This window comes from Bos taurus, chromosome 23 (assembly GCF_002263795.3).
Source record: "Bos taurus isolate L1 Dominette 01449 registration number 42190680 breed Hereford chromosome 23, ARS-UCD2.0, whole genome shotgun sequence".
NCBI classification, from domain to species: domain Eukaryota; kingdom Metazoa; phylum Chordata; class Mammalia; order Artiodactyla; family Bovidae; genus Bos; species Bos taurus.
In genome coordinates this window covers 39,277,655-39,300,795 of record NC_037350.1, presented here as the reverse complement: position 1 = coordinate 39,300,795, position 23,141 = coordinate 39,277,655, and the positions used below count along the sequence as shown (strand labels likewise).

Here is a 23,141-nt window from a genome sequence, read left to right as displayed (position 1 = left end):
ACAGAAGCTCTTTGTGGACATGGTTTCTGTTCTGCTCAGCCGTCCTCACACGTTCACTTCGAGCTCTGAGCTTCTCTGGCCGTGATTCTGAAGAACCTTCCACGTAGGTTTCCATACTCACAGCCCCTGTCAAAGCAGGGGGGGAGCTCTTTCCACCTCACTGCTCTGCTCTCTTGGCTTTTTCACACTGGACTGGTGGTGAAAAGGCAGTCAGCCTTGGCTGTAGTTTGCGTGGGGTGGGGACAGGAAGGAGGTTTCTGGGTCTGTGTTGCTGACCTAATTCCACATTATGTTTTCATTGAATGAGTTGATTATTTTTATATCACTTACTGGTAAGTGAATGACCTGCACTCCTTTCAATTTTTCCATGTCCCAACTTCCAGTTCCTGACCACATTTTATACACACTTGAAAATCCCCTTCTTAGGCTCTTTTCTTGTAAGCCCGTAGGCACGATGTTGCCTGCTTATTGTTGGAACAGCACCTTTGCTGCCAGTATTATAAAACCCTCGTCTTACACGTAATTTGTACGAGGAATAAGTTAATATTTATTGTCAAGGCTTTAAAGCAGCTGTGTTCATTATGCTGCATTTTAATATTTAATGGACCAATGGAATCTTTTCACTTTAATCACCTTCCTTGAAGTGATTAATATGCATCACTTAATCCGGCTTTCTTTCACGGACTCTGAAAACTGGTTCCTTGTTAAACAAGTTAGTTATTTCTTCCCTAAAGTTATATTCACTGTGTACTTTTTGTGTTTGACATAGCTTTTTATGTTTTAAGTTCAATGAAAAACATGAAAAAAAAAGTCATTTTAAGAGTATATGTTCTCTTTGTATTTTGAAACTGGGATGCTTCTGTTAATTTGATGTTAGGCTGAGCATCAGAGAGACTTTCCAAGTTCAAGTTCAAACTCACAAGCATCTTGGCTTTCTTTTTTTAAAACTTGCTCACTTATACCCCATTTCTGCTGGTATGACATAATAAAAAGGCTCATTTTTTGAGTGTAAATTTGATTTTTGTATCCCTTCCCTGCTTTTCAGTAAACTTTGAGATTCTTTTCAGTCCTAAACTTTAAGTGAGAATAATAATTCCATGAAGTGTGGCTTTTAAAAATGTTTAATAGACAAGACATTATTGTTTAAAAGTTAATTGTAAAAATTAAAAACATTAAAAAATGATTATTATGGCAGCATTAATTTCCTCCTGTTACATGTATTGTTAGTGTGATTGATTTACCTGTGTGAGACCTAGGTTAAAAATAAATAAGTGCATTTAGTAAAACTTTGAAAACAATTCCCCATCACCCACAGAAACAATCCATTTGTTTTACAAGAAGTGATAAAATGTATATTTTGTAAGAAATAGAATTTTAAGTTTAATTTAATATCAGGTATTTTTTTTGTGTACTAAATATGCAATATAGTATTTGTGTTTCCTGTTGCACAAAGTAAAAAAAAGTAGTGGAGAAAGCAGAAAAAAAGCTTCTGGGTCTCTGCCCTTTGTTCTAAATGTATATTCCTTTATTGTAGATGTATTAACTGAGTAGATTACTCTAATTACATAGTTCATGTTTGTGGCAGCCTCGACTAATTCAGTTTAAAATCAGATTAAAACAAAACTTTCTTCTTCTTGTGTGTCCAAACCCATAATTTAGACTGTTCTGAACTTTTAAAAGAATGCTTAGCCAGTTTTTTCCTCCAACCACAATTTGAGATAATTTCCTTAAAAAGCAAGAAAATTGTGCCACATTCAAAGATCCTAGATTTAGCTGTTTAGGGATTGTTTCTGTTGATGGGGAGAGATTAAGTAGACCACCAAAGCGCCATAAGTAATAGCAAGCCCAGGACTGGGAAGCCGGGGGTGAGTCTTGATTAACTCAGAGGAAGTACTGGCAAAGTCAAATTCTCCATCTTTGACCTTAGCAATTCAGTGGGTCTTTGTTTTTTATGGACTTTGTCCCCTCCCCCATTTCTTTCTCATTTTTAATTCATACAAGCATTTAACAGTTTTGATAGTATTTGGATGCCCTCTGAGCTTAGAAAGACATTTTCTTTGGGTTCAGTCCATTGAGTCCATTTAGGTCTGTTGTGTTTTCGTACTGTGTTCATCAGAAAAACCTTAAGTGGAAGGAAGCACACAGAGATGTTAAATTATCTCAAGTTCCTTCTTGAGTCATGTCAGCTGCAGGGGTTTCTCTTCCTTTTGCTACTTAGAGAATTGGGACTTTGGAAGTAGGGATCCCCCTGGCCACAAAACCTCCACTGTTCCTCCAGTCCTGCAAAATATCTTCTCACTTCCCCATGTAACTTCGCCACTTGCTTTGTGATTTGGTCAATGCTGAAAGGAGGGCTTTGCCTTACGCAGTTGTTTCCTGGGTTAAAGGTACTCATGGATAAGGTAATTTGACAAAACATTCACTGGTACTGATGTTATATATCGGAGGGACTCTCCCTGCCTCCTGCCTGATAAAGCACTGTCTGTCTTTTCAGTTCAGCTCTGTAACCATGTTGTATTTTAGCCTACACATGATGTGTTTTCTTGAATTTGAGTAACATTTTTAAAATTAACATTTATTTTAAAAGTTGTTTTAAAATTAAAGAAGGAAAAAAAAGAATCAATATCACATCAATGATTTAGTAGTTTCCCCAAACTCTAACTTCTTTAGACATTTCATTTTTGTTAAAATTTCTTATTCAATTATGGTAATATTATTCATCATGTATATAGATAATTCACATCCATTGATCATATATATAGAGAGACCGATGTGTAGATCTGTTTTTCCCCTTTTATTCTAAAAAATATATTAAAGTAATGAAGGGGGTATTTGATTCATTACTTTTCCTCCTTTTTTGAATGAAAATTTCTTTTTTCTATTCTTTATTTTTTATTGACATAGTTATATGTATGTATTGAGTTCAATAAAATAAAAGTCCCTGCCAAAGCCCCTTTTCTGGCCACTGTTTTCTAATTATGACTAAAAAGATAACTTGATTGTATAGAGAAGGGTGATGTTAGATTTATTTCAGGTCATATTTGTTAGGCATGACATTATTTCTTGGATAATTACCACATTATTATTATTTTTTAACCTTTTCTGATAACTTTCCTTGTATTTCACGTTTAGTAAAACAAACAAACGTATCTTGCTCACTTTTATATCATGACGTGTCCCTGAAAAACCTATATATAATCAGAATCTTTGGAAAACAGATAATTAAAAGATATTCTTTGGAACATAAAAGTTGTCCACTTTCTTTTCAGAATGCTTAAATCCCATTTATCTTTTTATTCTATTAAAAGAAAACGTAGAAAGCACCCCTAAAGAAATATTCTGTGTCCTGAGCAGAGATGATAGATGCTCTTACAACTCACTCTACTCCTTGCTCTGATTAAGGGGGGCATAGCTTCTTTCAGCCCTGTAATGATTTTGTTCCATCCTCACAGATCCTCCTTGGACCTTAAAACTCTTATTTCTTACAACTCTGAAGTTGCAGGTCAACTTCTTTACCAGCTAGAACCAAAACAGCAAAAGGCTCCTTGCCAAAGACAGTTCCTGAACTCCTCAGGCCAAAGATGAAGACATTTCTGGTTTTCCTGCTGTAGCCTTAGGACACAGTAGATGGAAATCATGCCTGGGAAGAGGCACGTAGTATGTGCTTGATTATATTGGCTGCATGGATGGACTCTGCAGCCTCAGTACTAATCCTGAATGTTCCTGAATGTTCTTTAACTCATCCTGTGGAACAGCATCGTCAAGTTCTTGAGTTTCTTCCTGTCCACAGGCTTCTGTATATTCACTTGTGAATTTTCCCAAATGTGTTTTCCAAAAGAGCTCTATTAACAGAGTAGCTGGGACAGAACTTCTTTGTAACTTAATCTGTTAGTTCAAAATACGAAAAATGTAGACCGTGGGGTCGGGGTGGCTCGCTGCCTGGATAGCACTGTCATGCTATCAGAGGTCAGTGAGCCCCCCGCCCCATCTTTTTATTTTTTCTGCTTTGTTGGGCACAGATGAATGCTCCCTATTCTTTGGTCTCTCCCTGCAGAGTCAACTTTATTTTGTTTTGTAAAAAAATTATTTCTGGCTGTGCTGGGTCTTCGCTGCTGCACTCAGGCTTTCTCTCGTTGCGGCGAGAGGGGTACTCTGCAGTGGTGGTGCGTGGGCTTCTCACTGTGGTGGTCTCTCTTGTTGCGGAGCACAGGCACTGGGGTGTGCAGGCTTCATAGCTGTGGCCCGTGGGCTCAGTAGTTTTAGATCCTGGGCTCTGGAGAGCCTGGAACTTAGTTGCCTCGTGGTACGTGGGATCTTCTCGGACCAGGAGTTTAACCTGTGTCCCCTGCATCGGCAGGCAGATTGTTAACCACTGGACCACCAGGGAAGCCCTCTGCGTTCTTTTAGATGACAGTAACTGTTAATCTGGGATGCTCATCTGAGTGAATATGTTAGCTAAAGAGTGTGTCATTCTCTCGGATAAGCAAGACATTTCTTGAAGATGTTTAAGGAGACCAAACACTGGTCCAAATTTAAGGCTAGCAGGGGGAGAAGTCACATGGAGAAGGAATTCTGGCCTCAGCATTAGACAGACCAGGGTATAAATCTTGGTTCCTTGACCTCTTAGCTTGGTGCATGTGTGCTAACTTGCTTCAGTTGTGTCCGACTCTTTGTGACCTTACGGACCATAGCCCGCCAGGCTCCTTTGTCCATTGGATTCTCTAGGCAAGAATACTGGAACGGGTTGCCATCCCCTACTTCAGGGGATCTTCCCAACCCAGGGATTGAACCTGAGCCATAATCTTATATCTCCTGCATTGACAGGCAGGTTCTTTACCACTCGCACCATCTACTACTACTACTACTAAGTCGCTTCAGTCGTGTCCGACTCTGTGTGACCCCATAGACGACAGCCCACCAGGTTCGCCCATCCCTGGGATTCTCCAGGCAAGAGTACTGGAGTGGGTTGCCATTTCCTTCTCCAATGCATGAAAGTAAAAAGTGAAAGGAAGTCGTTCAGTTGTGTCTGACTCTTAGCGACCCCATGGACTGCAGCCCACCAGGCTCCTCCGTCCATGGGATTTTCCAGGCAAGGGTACTGGAGTGGGGTGCCATTGCCTTCTCCAAGCACCATCTGGGAAGCCTTCTATGAGGCTCAAACTCAGGACCTTCAGATTATAAGAAGCACTGCCCACTGTGCTAAGAAGGTTTAGTGATCTGGAGCAAATGACTGACCTCTCTGAATCTTAGTTTTCTCATCTCCAAAATGAGGATGATATTTCCAATTGGCAGGGTTGTTGTTTGAATTAGGTAGGATAACAGATGGTAGAATACTTAGCACCTATTAAGCTGTATTAATTAGCAGGTGTAACTGTGATATTTAGGGCCATCTTAAGGCTTCTCTGACGCCTTCTCCTATGTCTGAGCTTCTGCCTGGGTAGCTGATATAAAGCTCTGGTTTCCCTTGGCATTACTAGGTAAACTCTTTTTAATAGTAAATGGTACCCAAACACTTGAAAACTATGAGTCTGGATGTTAGCTTATTATTTGCTTCGTGTAGGTTGTTTTATTATTCTTAAATCATCTCCCTTTGAATTTATTGGCGTCTCTTCCAGCATACATGATGCTGATGACTGAATAATTTGAAGGTTATAAGAATGATGCTGTCGGGTGGAGGCAAAAACATCTCTCCAAAAAAAGGTCAACGTTTGCCTATTAAAGTTGAGGGTGGTTTTACGTATAGTTGCAATAAAGTTAAGAAAATATTTCTCAGGTAAATATCTTATATTTATTTATACGGGGTCTTAGGACTACCTCAAGAGAGGCGCACAGTAGCGACCTGAATCTGCTACAATGATCAGCCTCAGGATTTTCAATGTGAAAGGGAGAAAAAGGCTGTAACTCTCTCTTATATGAAAAACCCCTATTGAACTAATAAGGAGCTTTAGAAGGCTCTGATAAAAGATCCTGAGAAGGTGATCAAGCTGTTTATTTAACCCATTCATCCAGTGTGTTGAAATCCTTTGGGCTAGGGAGGAAAATTTTTTTTTTTTCCCCTAAAAAAAGTAATTTCCACATTACATGAAACACTTACACCCTGGTGTCTATTTTTAACGCATGACTATGAGAACTGGGAAAGCCATTTAATTTGCCAATGTGTCAGTTTCTTTCTCTATAAAATGAGAGTTGGACTGGCTGCTCAGACCTCTTCTGTTCTCACAGGCTCTGATTTGTAATGCAAATTATAAGGATTGAAGGACTGTTGAACATCTGTCAGACATTCCCAACCCTTTCATTGAAAGTTGACTGGCCTCCAGAATATTGTATACTTTCAATATTCCAAGGAAAGAAGTCATTGTAACTTTTATAAAAGACAAAAAGAGGCAGCAAGAGAATTTTGACTTTGCAGTGTTTTTTTTCCCGTCTCTTATCAACCAGCTAGTCACTGCTGCTTCTTTGATGTTAAATAGATGCTTGTTTCCATTGAATTTTCTGGGTGACTTGTCAGGTTGGTTGTGCTTTACTCTGATGGAACATGTGATGTTAAAAACTTTTCTCCCCCTCTCTGGAAATTCTTAAACTGGCAGCCATACCACAGTTTTTTCTGTAGATTTTGTTACAGATTTGCTTCATAAAGCTTAAAAATGCAAAGTTTAAGAAACATGGTATTAATTTAAGTGATATTTTAAGTTCATACTTTCTATTAAATTTGATTTTCTATTCTGTTCTTTAAATTTCACTTAATTTTCACTAGCTATTTTGGTGAGAACTTTGAGAGAAACATCTGTTACGTTGCTCCTTCTTAGAGTTTACATTTTGTTAGAATATACTCTGCATTTACTGAGTGCTTTGCTTGTAAACTCATTTGATCTTCTTCAACCAATGTAAGTCTTATGAGACGTTTATAAAGTTAACCAACCAATTATAATTATCAACTTTTTTTGTGTGTGTAAATTAGGAAATTTAGGGAGATTAAATATCTTGCTGGCCATGCTGGCATGGAAATCTGTAGTCTGAACTCAATCTCCATGGCTTTTCCACTTCACCAGCTCAGTTGAAATGAGCAAGCTTGATGTAACACACGTTTGAAAGGTTTTCAGAAGACCCCTGAAGAATGAATTTGCAAAGGCAGTCTTTTACTTGCTGTGACACTTTGGACTAAAGAATTTTCTCTCTCTTAAAATATGCTATGTTGGTCACTCCTCATCCTTTCCTGAAGCTGGCCCTGTAAAATAGATGCGTTTTTCAATTTAAGAGTTTCAGAGTGTTCACCTTAGGAGGATTCCATAGGCCAGAGTCCATTCGTTCATTCAATAATTCAACGAGGGTCTGCTCTTCCAGGGCCTGAGGAAGCAGCAGTGATTTGCAGAGTCAGAAATTCCATGACACTGTCATTCTAGGAGCCTGCAGTGGGGAGACAGACAGTAAAACAAATAAGTAAAAACATCGTGTGTCATTGCGTGGGGGTATGTGCTATGGAGAAAAAAAAGGAATTGTCGTTGTTAGAAGAGGATGATTGAGAAGATGATGTTTAAGTGTGGACGGGAAGGAGGCAGGCGAGGGTGGAGCCTCTGGATAAATGGGAGACGAAGCCTCCTGGTGGGGAAGCAGCAAGTGCAGAAGCCCTAAGGTGAACACGCTCCTGCATGGTCAACGAAACCTTGCAAGTGGAGAAAAAGAACCAATACAATGATTATTTTAGGAACTTCACCATGTAGTAAACAGGTACATGAATGGCCCTTTGTGTGATTATAAGATTTTATCAGGCTTTTAGTGTTAAATAAGGAAAATGACATGCTTCCCAGGTGGCTCAATGGTTAAGAATCCACCTGCCAATGCAGGAGATGTGGGTTCCATCCATTGGTCGGGAAGATCCCTTGGAGAAGGAAATGGCAGCCCACTCCAGTATTCTTTCCTGGAAAACTCCATGGAGAGAAGAGCCTGGTGGGCTGCAGTCCGTGCGGTCTTGAAGAGTTGGACACGGCTTAGCAACTAAACAACAATGAAAATGACAGCCACCCCTCACCTCTTTACATAAAGGGTGGCATCATTGCTGAGTTTCTCGATTCTTATAGCAATTTCAGCTTTCACAAAACCTTTTGGGAGTATATTATTTTTCTGAATAGGATGTATGTATATTCCTAAAGCATAAAGTCCCAGAGATACATAAGGGTGTGTAAGCTAAAATGATCCCTTCTGTATCACAGATACCCAGTTCTTCTCCTGGGAGGCGGGACCCTCACGTTTTTCTGGGCCTAGAGACAATCTAGGCCCATAGTTGCAAGCATAGCCGAGGTTGGGGGCACCAGCTCTGGAGCCAGACTGCATCGATTTTAGCCCTGGTATTGGTCCTCACTGGCCAGTGTGACTTGGGCCCGTAGCTAAGTGTCCAGCTGCCTCCACTCCCTCATCTGTAGAGTGGAGAGAATAGTCATAGGGTTGTTGTGAGAATTAAATGAGATTCTGTGTTTACATAACAAATATAGAAAATATTATGTACCTATAAAGAATTAAGCACAGTTTCTAGCAAAGAGTAAATACTCAATAAATGTTAGCTATCATCAGATAATCTTATAGCAATCCTGTCCTATTATGCAGATGAGGAAAATATGAATCTTAGAAAGGTCAAGAAGTTTCCTGGGAAGCCTGGCCAGTAGGTGAAGGCACAGTGATACTCAGTCAGAATTCTAATACTATGGTCCAGGGTTTCCCAGATGAGAGTCATTGAGATGGCTCTCTTACGGGTCTTCTTTTCCACCAAATAATGTGTTAAATGCCAGACAAACGTCAGTGTAGAAAGACTTGTAGGTGTTGGCTGAGAGCCTAATCAAATCCATTTCTTTAATTTTTAAAAATAGTTTGCACCGAGGATATTTCACAAATGCATAATGTTTTGTTTTTTTATGTTGAGCGACTTCTTCCAACCAGTGTTTCCTGAGTGTGTATTATGTTCTGTGCAGTGTATTAGGCCCAGTGAGTGAAAAAACTAGACGAAGGCTCTGCCTTGTAATGGTTACAACTGAATGGGCAACAGACAGGGGGCTCTGTAAAATACAGGCTCATTTGCTCTCAAGGGGATTTGTCCAGTTTGGGGAAAGGTTGATTTCCTTAAGCCAACAGGTGTTTCCAAAACTTTTTTTTTTTTTTGAGAATTCATCAGGTTTGCTGTTTATGGATGTACGTCAAATACTTCTTACTTGTTTTTTATTTGTCATGCCTAGGACGTAATAAATATTCAGTAAGGCTGCTTGCTTTGAAGGTTCAGTGAGCTGCAGGAGGTATTGTATTGTTTGCCAATGGAGAAATCATTAACAATGTAGCACATAAAGGAAATGATGACTTTATAATGTACAAAGGAAAGACAAGAGGTATGGATTTGAACAGAATGTGTTAAAGGTGGGACATGGGAGTGCTGGCTGCCTTGAAACAATGGTCAATTCTAAACGCTGTCAGCTATTATTTCTTGGATGGAAGAAGTGAAAGAAGCTTCAAGCATGAATTCTAGTTTGCCTGATTTATATGGTCCACTCAGTCCTACATGCCCAGGAGGAATAAAACACATAGAGGAAGGTTTGAAAATAATAAACTCTTAAATCAGCCTTTTTTTTTTTTTCCTTTTGCCCTCCTCCCTTCTCCCCTTTGTGGGGTAATGTTTGTTTTGCAAATTTGCTAATAAATTGTGGTAGGAGCTCAATAAAGAAAGGAATGAAATATAGAATGATTTGAAATATTTGCTTAATATTTATTGCTTTCAGTGAAAAATGATTGCATCTGTTTCCTCTTGATGACTGGCCCTTCTTTTAGACTTTATTGTACTTTGCTTCCTTATATATTTGCCTCACTCCTCAGATTCTGTCCCTCTCTTGCAACTGACTTACCTGCTCTTGGTCTTGGATGGGACCACAACTCTCAAGGAAATCTTAGCATTTCCGCCCTTGCTTCAGGTCAGGATGAGGTTCACCTGCAAACTGCCTACCTTTCAGTTCCAGCTAATGCCTCTGGGTGCAGAGTGGGCCACAGCCCATGTGAAAAGACCATAGTCTAGGATCAGAGCTGTTACTTTTTTAAAAATTAATGAATTAACAAATGTTTGGCTGTTCTGGTCTTTGTTGCTGTGCGTGGGCTTCCTTTAGTTGTGGTGAGAGAGGGTTAGAGAGTTGTTACATTTTTTTGAGTCTATTTGTTTTTAAGGATAATTACAATATTGTGTTGGTTTCTGCCACACATCAACATGGCTGAGCCATAGGTATCCGAATGTCCCCCCCTTCTTGAGCCTCCCTCCCCCCGCCCACCCCATCCCAACCCCTCTAGGTTGTCACAGAGCCTGGCTTGGGTTCCCTGATTCATGACAGCTGTTACTCTTGAGTGATTATCCTGAAATAAGAAATTTTTCTTTCCTTTAGCCAGCTAGCCTAGACCTTCCCTTTCCAAACTGTCCAGAACTCATCTGTGTATCTAGTCCCTGCTTTCTTTTCAACCTTTAGTGGTTAGCTGTTCAGTGGACAGCCCCAGTTCTGCTAGGGCCTCCTTGTGTGCGCCTGCTGCTGCTACTGCTGCTAAGTCGCTTCAGTCGTGTCCGACTCTGTGCGACCCCATAGACGGCAGCCCACCAGGCTCCCCCGTCCCTGGGATTCTCCAGGCAATAACACTGGAGTGGGTTGCCATTTCCTTCTCCAATGCATGAAAGTGAAAAGTGAAAGTGAAGTCGCTCAGTCATGTCCGACTCCTAGCGACCCCATGGACTGCAGCCCACCAGGCTCCTCCATCCATGGGATTTTCCAGGCAAGAGTACTGGAGTGGGTTGCCATTGCCTTCTCCATTGTGTGCGCCAGGACCTAGCAAATAGCACTGACCTCCGGAACCCTGGGGCCCCACAGATTTCCATGTGGCTCTTCTTAAACAGGTGTGTTCCTTGGGATTGGCAGGGTGGGGTGTCCCTAAACAGAGGTAGGAAAAAGGTGGCTTTTAGCAGTCACTCATCACTGTTTCCATAAAGACACAGGCAGTCTCTCGGCCTCTTGCTGAAAGTTGAGATGCCTTGGCATTGGGTTTGCAGCTCCTTTCTCCCTCCCACTACTCAGGGAGAAACAGGAAGCAGGACAAAAGGAATTCCTCTTGTGTTGCCCTGCAGGAAGTGGAGACATCAGTTTATCTTTCAAGGTAGCTTGTGTCATGTCATCCCTCCAAGGGGATGTGTGCGTGGGCACTCAGTCGTGTCTGACTCTGTGTGAGCCCACAGGCTGTAGCCTGCCAGGCTCCTTGTCCATGGGATTTCCCAGCCAAGAACACTGGAGCAGGTTACCATTTCCTTCTCCAGGGGATCTCCCCAAACCAGGGGTTGAACCCGTAAACTGTTGCGTCTCCTGCATTGGCGGGGGGGTTCTACATGGTGGACCTCTGCCATTTATCCTGACTTGTTAAGATTCATTATGAGAAGCATTGCGTCTGCATGAAACTCCTGTCCCTTCCCGAGATCTCAGGAAGCCCCGTCCTCTCTCAGAGTCAGAGATCTCCACGGCTCCACCTTGTTGAAGAATCTGTCCACAGCCAACCCCAGTGCCTCTCCATGCAGCCTCCTCTTGCCCCAACACGCTAAACCCACAACTGGCTAATTCTTCAGTATCCCGCCTGCCAAGTCTACTTGGAAGGTTTCTTTGACTGCTTTGTTTTATTATTATTATTATTTTTGCATAATGCTCTACAACTGTTAACCCTTCCCATCACTGATTAAGGCAGGAGAGTGTGTCCGTGACAATAGGGACTCTATCTGACTCTTGGATTAGATGAAATAATATACATAAACTTCTAGCCCAGTACTTGGGACACATAAACATTAGCTTCGTTGAGCCTTTCTGTGTTCTCTTTCTGGCAGCAAGCGGTTACGCAGGCAGGCTCTTCAGCTTTTGTTTGGTGAGCCCTGTTACAGGCTGATGTTGGTCCGTCCCCCCAGGTTTGGGTTCAGAGTCGTCCTCTACCTGTGACTGTGGGTAACAGGCAATTTGTTCAGCCTCTCTGCCTCAGTTTCCTTATTGGTAGAGGTAGCACTAAGAAGGTTCCTATTGGTAACGTAGTTGTGAAGATTAAACTAGTGAATATACTAACTAATTACTAATATACTAAGGTTAATATACTAAGGTGCAGATAAGACCTTGCGCACAGTGCTCAGTGAGTGGGAGAGATGATTTGTTCTATCAGAAACAGAAGTGAGTCTTCAGCAGTCACGGTCACACAAAGCAGTGATTCTCGTTGCTAGGTAGCATAAAGTAAGGTGCGTTCCCTCTCTCTCTTTGGGAAAACACAGGCTAGATTGGAGTTGATTGTATGGAATGGGGTTCCAAAACTGAAGTCAAAAGTCCTATTGGACCAGCCTTGCTGGGAAGGGGAGTTTGTGATTCACCTAAGCAAGATAGGCACATTTCTCAAATCCCATTGTAAGAATCCCCTGGGGCACCTGTGTGACTGGTAGATTCTAGGGCTGTGCCCCAGACAGACCTAGTGAATCAGAATCTTCAGGGAGGGCCTTGGAATCTGATGTCTAACAACCCAGACAAATAGTACCACCTGGAAACACCAAACATTCAATTCCCTGGGAGCCTTGAAAGAACACTGATGCCTGGGTCTCATGCACTGGGCATTCCGATTTGATTGCTTTGGGGTCTTGGTGGACTGTGTGCAGGCATTGAGAACTTTCTTTTTTTTTTTAAAGCTGATTACAGAAATCAAATGTGTGCCAGAGTTGAAAACCACTAAAATAGAGAGTGAAAATTCAGACTTAAGTCAGTATTTCTCGGAATCAACTGGGGAGGGGGGAGTGGTATTTAAAATATAGATTTCTAAGCTCCAGCCTGCTGTATCTGACTTTCTGGTAGCAGGGGATGGGCTGGGCTGAGGGTGGATTAGAGAGAGTGAGACCCTAGGAACAGACGTTCCAGATGATTCTTCTGCATGCTGGATTTTGAGAACTACCCACCACGTGGTGTTTTCCCTTAGTAGGCATGAGTGGAAACAGCTGAATGACTGAAATGGAATCATTATTTCCTCTTCTGCTAAACCAGTCTGTTAGAAAAATATACTTCTTCATGTCCTGTTCGTAAATTCATTATTTGCTCTCTCTTGATTGGTACTGAGTTTCCAGAGAGTTGTCTCCTTTTTAATATGCTTTGATTTGACCTGGCAGAACTTTGTGGAGTTATTCTTGGGTTTTTGCAGGTCCACATGTACAGAAATGGGCAGACGATAAGACTGGGGGAAAGTGCTGTAGGATGCATTCAATCCAGCTGAGCAGGTTGTGGTTCAGCGTGGGTTTCTGTGTCCCCAGGGCTGTTAAACCCAAGGTCTGAGAAAGCTGGAGCTGACAAGGAGAAAGTAGAAGCTCACAAGATGAGAAGTTTTGCGGAGCTGTTCTGAAGACTACTGCTCTCAGATGGCGACCTTGCCCTCAGGGCTGGAGTCTTGTGTGCTTTTTGCTCAGCTCTACATTCCCTCCGCTGACGTGTGTCACATTCAACGGGGGCTCCATAAATAGTTTAGAAATGAGAATCTTTTCTACTGTGGCAACAGTGTAAGAGCAGTGTTTCATCTTCTCCATTAAGACATAGGGAGGGACTTCCCTGGCGGTCAGGTGGTTAAGAGTCCACCTTCTAATGCAGGGGATGTGAGTTCGATCCCTGATTGGGGGACTAAGATCCCACACGCCTCAGAGCAACTTAAGAGCCCGCACACTGCAATGAAGAGTGCAGCCAAAAAAAAAAGAAAAAACTAAGGGAAACAACAATTTCTTTAGAGAGCCCATCTAGGAAATTTATATGCACTAGGTCAGTGCAGAGATTTACCAGGTCCCCTTGGAGTGAATGAGTCCTCAGTCTGCAAAACCAGGTCATAAACTAACTGAAGGTGTTTTATTTGCACATGAAGAATCTGTTCCTCCCACTGGAGGTGGGAGGAGATTAAGTGTGGAAGCATAGGTAGGAAGAATCTCTGCACGTTGGCAATCCCATATGAGCCTCATCCAGAGGAAAGGATACCACAACCGCTGAGAGCTCATAGTAGTGGGTTTCTGTCTCTGCTCTGGAGATGGCTACATCAGGAAACCAAAGCCTGCTGGCATTAACAGTTAAGTGGTCAACCTCCCTCATGATCTACTTGATATTCAGCTCATCAATAAACTTGACACTTTGGTTTCTCTTGTAGCTTGCTCAGACCCTTGCTGTTCAAAGTGTGGTCCATGGACCAGCTGCATGGGCATCACCTGGGAGCTTGTTAGAAATGCAGACTCTCATGCCCCACCCTGCCCAGCCCTGTGCGTTGGGTTTGCCTGACAGTGTGGCATTCTCTTTCTCTGTATCATTCTCACGGATATTTAGTTAGTATGAGTCATTATCCATGGATTTGATTAACCTCAAGATACCAGCGAGTAGTTTGCTGAGCCCGTCAGGCTGAGGGCTGACCCTGGGCAGAGATGAATTCACCAAGGGAATGTCACTGAATGGGTGGCCAGTTGGCTTTCTTCAGGTGACTCCCTTTGTGTTATGGGCTGCCTTTGAATTTCAGCACTGACACCTGTTACCCGTTGCCTTAGATAACTGTATGGTGTGTATACTACAATGAGCTTGCCTCCTTTCCCGCTCATAAGCATATTTCTCCCATCCACTTGGACTGCAGCAGTTTCTGAGATTCTTTGCAGGAGTGAAGAAGGGAGCCTTACCTGTAGGGCACATTTGTCAGTAGATTATCATCATCATTTTAAAATGAATCAAAGTTCATACTTTATTCTGACTTCCTTAGTTTCTATCCTATGCCCTCTTTGTCTGCTCCAAGGTCTCATGGACGATCAGATCAGATCAGTTGCTCAGTCGTGTCCGACTCTTTGCGACCCCATGAATCGCAGCACGCCAGGCCTCCCTGTCCATCACCAACTCCCGGAGTTCACTCAAACTCACATCCATCAAGTCAGTGATGCCATCCAGCCATCTCATCCTTTGTCGTCCCCTTCTCCTCCTGCCCCCAATCCCTCCCAGCATCAGAGTCTTTTCCAATGAGTCAACTCTTCGCATGAGCTGGCCAAAGTACTGGAGTTTCAGCTTTAGCATCATTCCTTCCAAAGAAATCCCAGGACGGATCTCCTTCAGAATGGACTGGTTGGATCTCCTTGCAGTCCAAGGAACTCTCAAGAGTCTTCTCCAACACCACAGTTCAAAAGCATCAATTCTTTGGCACTCAGCCTTCTTCACAGTCCAACTCTCACATCCATACATGACCACAGGAAAAACCATAGCCTTGACTAGATGGACCTTTGTTGGCAAGTAATGTCTCTGCTTTTCAATATGCTATCTAGGTTGGTCATAACTTTCCTTCCAAGGAGTAAGTGTCTTTTAATTTCATGGCTGCAGTCACCATCTGTAGTGATTTTGGAGCCCAGAAAAATAAAGTCTGATACTGTTTCCACTGTTTCCCCATCTATTTCCCATGAAGTGATGGGACCGGATGCCATGATCTTCGTTTTCTGAATGTTGAGCTTTAAGCCAACTTTTTCACTCTCCACTTTCACTTTCATCAAGAGGCCTTTTAGTTCCTCTTCACTTTCTGGCATAAGGGTGGTGTCATCTGCATATCTGAGGTTATTGATATTTCTCCCGGCAATCTTGATTCCAGTTTGTGTTTCTTCCAGTCCAGCATTTCTCATGATGTACTCTGCATATAAGTTAAATAAACAGGGTGACAATATACAGCCTTGACAAACTCCTTTTCCTATTTGAAACCAGTCTGTTGTTCCATGTCCAGTTCTAACTGTTGCTTCCTGACCTGCATACAAATTTCTCAAGAGGCAGATCAGGTGGTCTGGTATTCCCATCTCTTTCAGAATTTTCCACAGTTTATTGTGATCCACTCAGTCAAAGGCTTTGGCATAGTCAATAAAGCAGAAATAGATGTTTTTCTGGAACTCTCTTGCTTTTTCCATGATCCAGCGGATGTTGGCAATTTGATCTCTGGTTCCTCTGCCTTTTCTAAAACCAGCTTGAACATTAGGAAGTTCACGGTTCACATATTGCTGAAGCCTGGCTTGGAGAATTTTGAGCATTACTTAATAGCGTGTGAGATGAGCACAATTGTGCGGTAGTTTGAGCATTCTTTGGCATTGCCTTTCTCTGGGATTGGAATGAAAACTGACCTTTTCCAGTCCTGTGGCCACTGCTGAGTTTTCCAAATTTGCTGGCATATTGAGTGGAGCACTTTCACAGCATCATTTTTCAGGATTTGGAATACCTCAACTGGAATTCCATCACCTCCACTAGCTTTGTTCGTAGTGATGCTTTCTAAGGCTCACTTGACTTCACATTCCAGAATGTCTGGCTCTAGGTCAGTGATCCCACATACAATTTAGTCGTCATCTCTTCTCAGGCTCCTCTTGGCTATGTTTCTGAGACTTTCCTTGTTTTTGAGGAGTATTGCCAGACATAGGCTAAACATATCTGGTCATACACACTTAATCCTTCAACTGGGATTTAGGATTTCTCTGATGCTCTTCTTAGCGATTAGGCTGGGGTTATCCGTCTAGTCAAGGCTATGGTTTTTCCAGTGGTCATGTATGGATGTGAGAGTTAGACTGTGAAGAAAGCTGAGCGCCAAAGAATTGATGCTTTTGAACTGTGGTGTTGGAGAAGACTCTTGAGAGTTCCTTGGATTGCAAGGAGATCCAACCAGTCCATGCTGAAGGAGATCTGTCCTGGGATTTCTTTGGAAGGAATGATGCTAAAGCTGAAACTCCAGTACTTTGGCTACCTCATGCGAAGAGTTGACTCATTGGAAAAGACTGATGCTGGGAGGGATTGGGGCCAGGAGGAGAAGGGGACGACAGAGGATGAGATAGCTGGATGGCATCACTGACTCGATGGACGTGAGTCTGAGTGAATTCCAGGAGTTGGTGATGGACAGGGAGGCCTGGCGTGCTGCGATTCACGGGGTCGCAAAGAGTCGGACACAACTGAGCTACTGAACTGAACTGAACTGAACTGATGGGTTTTCAGGAGGATGACCACAGAAATAAAGTGTCCTTGTGTCAAGGGTATATACTGTCAATACGACTTGCCACCACTGTTGATGTTGGCTTTGATCACCTGACTGAGTTGGTGTTTGTCAGGATTATTCACTTCATTTTGGCCAGTGCACCGTAAGGCATGTTGAATCGAAGTTCTCTCACCAGGGATTGGACCTGTGCCCCCTGCACTGGAAGCTTAGAGTCAACCTCTGGATCACCAGGGAAGTCCCAACAGTGATTTCTTGACATCCTACATGTCTAACGTCCTACTAATCCTCCAGTCCTGCCAATTCTGTGTCTTACATAATGTAAGAAATGCTTACTTTTCTCCAGGCCCCTTGCTATCACCAGCATCATTTCTCACCTGGACTACTGAAACATATTCTTACCGAGAGGCACCTGCATTAAATTTTGCTTCTGTTCAGTCTATTTCTATGCCGCAGCCAGGGTGATACCAAAAAAAAATAAATAAATAAATAAATTTCTGCTAATGTCAAGTTGCTTTAAAAAGCTTCCCATGGTCTTTTAGTTAAACTTTTAAACTTACAGATTTCTTCTCCATTGTCTGGTCTACCTCTTCAACCTAATCTCAGAGCAATCTTCTTCACCTTCTTTATAATCCAGCCGTATTGAATTCTGTAAGTCCTTCAAATACACCATGCTTTCCCTTCACCATGAAGGAACCTGTGGTAGATGATAGATTAAAAATAATTTTAAATTTAAACCATTTTTAGATTCTCTTCATATGCGCTCAGTAGCTTCAGCCTTGTCTGACTTTTTATGACCCCATGGAGCATAGCCTGTCAGGCTCCTCTGTCCATGGGATTTTTCAGGCAAGAATACTGGAGTGGGTTGCCGTGTCCTCCTGCAGGGGAATCTTTCCTACCCAGGGATCGAACTCACATCTCCTGCATTGAAGGTGGATTCTTTACCTGCTGAGCAATCAGGGAAGCTCTACTTTTTGGGCTTCCTAGATGATGCGGTGGTAAAGAATCCACCTGCCAATGCAGGAGATGCAAGAGATGTGGGTTCAATCCCTGGGTTAGGAAGATCTCCTGGAGAAGGAAATGGCAACCCACTCCAGTATTTTTGCCTGGAAATTCCCATGGACAGAGGAGCCTGGTGGACTACAGTCCATGAGGTCACAAAGAGTTGGATATGACCGAGCAACTGAGCACACAGACCGTACTCGGCGTATACTAGAGAAGCTCAGTAAAGAAACTTGAGTTGACAGGAATTCCTGGTGGTCCAGTGTTTAGGACAGGACAGAGGTCTAGGGTTTGCTCCCTGGTTGGGGAACTAAGATCCGCAAGCTGCTTGGTGGGCCAAAAAAAGAAAAGAAACTTGGGTTGGATTGAGTTGTTTTGTCAAGTAAAGAATTTAAGAAAAGTATCTTTCTGTGTCTGTAATTCTGGTTTTTTATATAACCCTCCTATCTCCATATCCATGGCCATACCACTACTGCCATCATGACTGCTGCTCCAGTGCATTCTCCTGGAAGTTATCATTTAGTCTGTGCTGTCCACAGGCTCTGTGTATGATTTTCTGATTTTCACAGAAACTGTGCATGACAGTTATCTGAGACCAAGCCTCAGAGAGGTTAGGAAACTTCCTCTAGATGAGATACCTAATATTCAGTGGAGCTAAGATTTGGATTCAGCATTGACAGATTCAAAAGTCTATGTTTTTTTTTTATGGTATGTTGATTTACTTTATGATAATGTGGTTTAACCTAGGTGTTTCTGATTTCAAATAACTGAAATAAATTTGGGCTAGCTTTAACAGGAAAGAATTATTATAAGGACAAGGCATGTCTTAAGAAACAAAGATAGGAATGCAGCCGGCTTCTGGAAGCAACTGGAACTGAGAACTGGAGAATCACCATTTTCTTTCCCTGGCTCTTTTCTTACCTCCTCTCTTGCACCCTGCTTTATTGCTTCCTCTCTAGTTTGTTCTGTTGTTTGTATACATGATGGAATATGGCTACCATACAGTTTCAGCCAAACAGAGAGATGTTTGTCCCTAAATCCAAATTCCACATTCCTGATAGAGAAAATATGGTTGGCTCTGCTTCAGACATCCATCCATCTGGGCCCAATCAGCTTTTAGCTAAAGGAGGCAGAATTACATCAACCACACCTGGCTGCCATGGGGTTTGGAGACACCATCCTTTGCTGGTAGGAATGTCTGACTCTGGTCTTTTTCTCACTCACATTGTTTGACTACAACTGATTCTGGGTACTCTAATTGTTACATGGGAAAGTCTAAAGGTTCCCCTTCAGCTTCGACCCATGATTATAGCTCTTTGAAGAGAAATTAGGACTAGAGTAGGCTTGGCCAGTATGTTGTCATATCAGTGATCATCATGTTTTGAGGTACATCATCATTGTCCCCTAATCTTGTTCTTTCCAGCTCAATTGGCTCTACACAGACAGACGCACATGCGCACAGACACACACACGCACACACACTCTTACATTGGAGTATGTTTACAGTTTCTGCTCAGAAGAAACGACATGCCTCCTTGGAACTCAACTTCTGCCTTAAGCTGCAATGGCAACAATTCCACTGACTCTTTGCCAGTGTAAAACGAGTAAAACTATCTTCCAACCTATTGTCTTTACTGTCTCTTTATGATAATGCTGAGTGTCCTTTCCCCTGTAGTCACTAATTATCAGGAAGTGAGTTCCACTTCTCTCACTGAGCACAGTGTAAATTCACCTGGGATTCTTAGGGCACCAGTGGTCACCGACTCTTTTCTCACTTGGAGCAGCTCCCGAGGAAAGAGGTCAAATCTCAGCACCCAGTTATGCATGTGTATACCTTCTATATATTCTTCTGTAGCTGTAAAGAACAACTCAGGGGGAAACATTGATTGTTACATTTTTTTGGTAGGTGGCCCAAACTTAATGAATATTAAGTGTTCCAAAAATTTCTTTGCAGATCAGTGGTTTAGAATTTGGAACTCACTTTACTATGGAAACAATAATACACTTGCTAGTTTCGCTCTCTAGCCAAAATATAAATGATCATTTGGTCTACAACACAGCTGAAATGGTTTCCTTGCCCTTCAAGTGAGAGTCTGGACTCTTCTGTGTCTAAAGCTCTGAAATCACTAGCTTCCTGAATACCAATTCCCCTGCATTTCTCTAGTTTGATTCTCTGTGGACCTCCCTTTTTTTTCTCAGTCTAAAGAAGAAGGGAGAAACCGAGGAGGGGTACAGGTGAATGATAGGTGTGGGCTCTAGGTATTGAAGGATGCCAGGGGTACTAGATGGCACAAAAGGAAGGGGAGGGTGGAAATGAGTGACTTTGATGTCCTTTGTGACTCTCATAAGAAAGATCGGAAAGTAGGGGGTGGGGTGGTGGAGGAGTAGAAGGAGAAGGATAACTGCACCATTTGATAAATAGGTGTTGTCATTAGTCAATGCCTGTGTGTAAAATATTTATTAGCTATTTCTTGCCATATGCAGTTGTTCTTTGCCTTCAATTAGCCTGCAGTAAATTAAGAATGAATTTTACAGTATCCCCCACTGGTTTAGCTGAATTCCTGAACCCTCCTCCAGCCAGGTAGTGAAAGGTATGCACTGGCCTCTAATGGCACGGCCATGTTAGGTCAGCACTGTGTCTTCATGGTGCTCCTGCATAGGTGGCTTTAACAGATGATTTCATTCTCTTTTTTGGCTTGGACCTAGACAGCTTTACATTCTCAGCAAAACAGATGGACAACAAGGGTGAAACAGGATCTCGTACTAAAATAGTCTTTTGAGTCATCCTCTTTTGACTGTTCACTCTTCCAGGAAACTTGCCCCTTCCTTCTTGCAGAAGGCTACTGCTGAGAAGTAATGCACTCCGTTTCTGAACTTTCTTTTCAGTGTAACGTTTTCTATTTTTTTTCTTGGTCGAGATGGAGCTTTTGCTAAGCTAGAAGTATTGTCTAATTTGTTTTGGCATAACACCTGGATTTTTGCCCGAGGTAAAGATTTAAAAATAGAATTAAACATTTTATGTCAACCTTCCATTTTTGTCCTCTTTCCAAAAAAGATTCCAATTTGAGAACAAGGGGAGCTTGATTTCACATACAAGTTTATTTTGGGAAGCAAGGGTTAGATCACTTGACGAGGTTATTAGGTTCTAGTTCTTGTTGTGACAGTAACTGCCTCTTGGACCCCAGGAGAGTCTGCTCATTTTTCAGTGCTCAGTTTTTTTCATCTGTAAAAGGGGAATGATACTATTTCACCTGAAAGGTGGTTGTGTGTATTCAATGAGAGGATATTTGTGAAGGCACTCAGATGAAGTCACATTGCTGTAGTAACCTAGGTTTTGATTAGTTCTTAGAGGTTAGAACTATCTTCCTCTATAATGAAATAGTTTATAATATATTGTAGCAAGGATTCATTTGTTTAAAGATTTATTTGTTCTTAAACTAGGATATTGTGCTCAATGCCTTTCATTCAGTCCTTGCAGAAAAGAGGAAGTAATGTACACGCCATTGTCATTTCATCTTTTGTTTGGTTTTCTGTTCATTCATTCATTCATTTATCCTGAGGTATAATTGACATATCACATTATATTGGTTCCAGGCATACAACATAATAATTAAATTTTTTTTTTTTATTGTTGACCATTTGATCTTTCTTGAATGCAGTGTGAAATCAAGGATAGCATGATTCAGGGCATGATGTGGCTCACATTGACTCTGCTTCTTTGGGGCATTTATTGCTACCATGTTTTCTTATAATAAGCAGGCATAAGCTGATGTCAGAGGAACATCTGGAGCCATCTAAATTGTTAAACTGAAACAGTCAGCATGAACAGGCAGGCGGCCACCCAAGTCTACCATGTTCTTTTGAGGATGATGGTATCTGATTTCTGTTTCCTCATTTCCATTTTGGTAGCTAGAGGTAAGTACTGCAGATGCTATATTGTCCAAGATCCTCTAGGAGTATGTATAAAAACTGCAGGTTAAAAAGTTTGGAAGTTTTTTTTTAGAACTTAAGTAACAATGTCATTACACGGGTCACTCTGAAAAGTTTTGCCTCTGTTGATCAAAGAGCGTACAGTTTTTTAGATTGATGATTCTCCAAACCGAGGGGTGTGTGTGTGCATTAGGTCATGGAAAGGAAACCGATTCTTGACCAGGGCCCCCTAATCCCAATAGAATGGTCTAGGAGCCTTGTACCCACGCTTGTACCATTTGTCTTGTTTCATTCTCATCCTGACAAGGAAAGGTGAGTGAGTCTCCCCTGCTTACCCCATTTCTCAGTTTGCTGTGTTAACGTCTCACACGATGGAATGGTTTCTTTATTCACTAATGCCTATCAGAGCAGTTATATACACCCTTTTATTGACATATAAACACTACTATGTCTAAAACAGGAAACTAATAAGAACTACTGTATAGCACAGGGAATGCTACTCAATGATCTGTGATCTGTGATGACCTGAATGAGAAGGAAATCTAAGAAAGAGTGGATATATGTTTATATACTAGGGGATGTAGCTCAGTGCTAGAGCGCATGCTTTGCATGCATGAGGTCCCAGGTTCAATCCTTGGCATCTCCACATGGTTCCGTTTTGGCTTCCCTGGTGCCTCAGAGAGTAAAAAATCTGCCTGCAGTGCAAGAGACCTGGGTTTGATCCCTGGGTTGGAAAGATCCCCTGGAGAAGGGAATGGCTACCCACTCCAGTATTCTTGCCTGGAGAAGCCCATGGACAGAGGAGACTGGTGGGCTACAGTTCATGGAGTCGCAAAGAGTTGGGTACAACTGAAATGACTTAGCACACACACATGTAACTGATTCACTTTGCTGTACAATTGAAACTCACACAGCATCGTAAAGCAACTGTACTCTAAATACTTTTATTTTTAGATAAAATTTGAAAGTTTTAACATATCACTAAAAAGCCTTTTTGAGTTTAAGAAAGCCCTGGACATTAACAACAATTAGGAGTAAAATTAGGGTTGACTTTCTGTGATTATCTTTTGCTTTTATAATAGCTTGAACAAGTTTTGTAAGTGAGTCATTTTCGGTTTATTAATCAAATGCCTCTGCTGGAGCAGTTTTCTGCCATCAACAAAGCTTATCTGTTGTCCATCTTTCTA

At 42.0% G+C, this 23,141-nt stretch overlaps 1 protein-coding gene, 1 long non-coding RNA gene and 1 other non-coding gene across 4 annotated transcripts in view; 2 read left to right on the top strand and 1 right to left on the bottom strand.

Moving 5' to 3' along the window:
• Nucleotides 1–23,141, top strand: part of RNF144B (ring finger protein 144B) — a 159,421-nt gene that overhangs the window by 37,529 nt on the left and 98,751 nt on the right. The window lies entirely within an intron of this gene.
• LOC112443866 (uncharacterized) lies at nucleotides 931–21,453 on the bottom strand. 2 transcript variants are annotated; one of them, XR_009492576.1, is made up of 4 exons: nucleotides 19,757–21,453; nucleotides 17,583–17,719; nucleotides 7,273–7,404; nucleotides 931–2,122 (listed from the first exon to the last, which is right to left on the bottom strand). It is a non-coding gene; the product is annotated as an uncharacterized lncRNA (long non-coding RNA). The 2 variants fall into 2 exon arrangements; XR_003032282.2 differs by lacking the exon at nucleotides 931–2,122 and adding an exon at nucleotides 6,396–6,637.
• Nucleotides 22,529–22,600, top strand: TRNAA-UGC (transfer RNA alanine (anticodon UGC)). Its single transcript has one exon. It is a non-coding gene; the product is annotated as a tRNA-Ala (tRNA).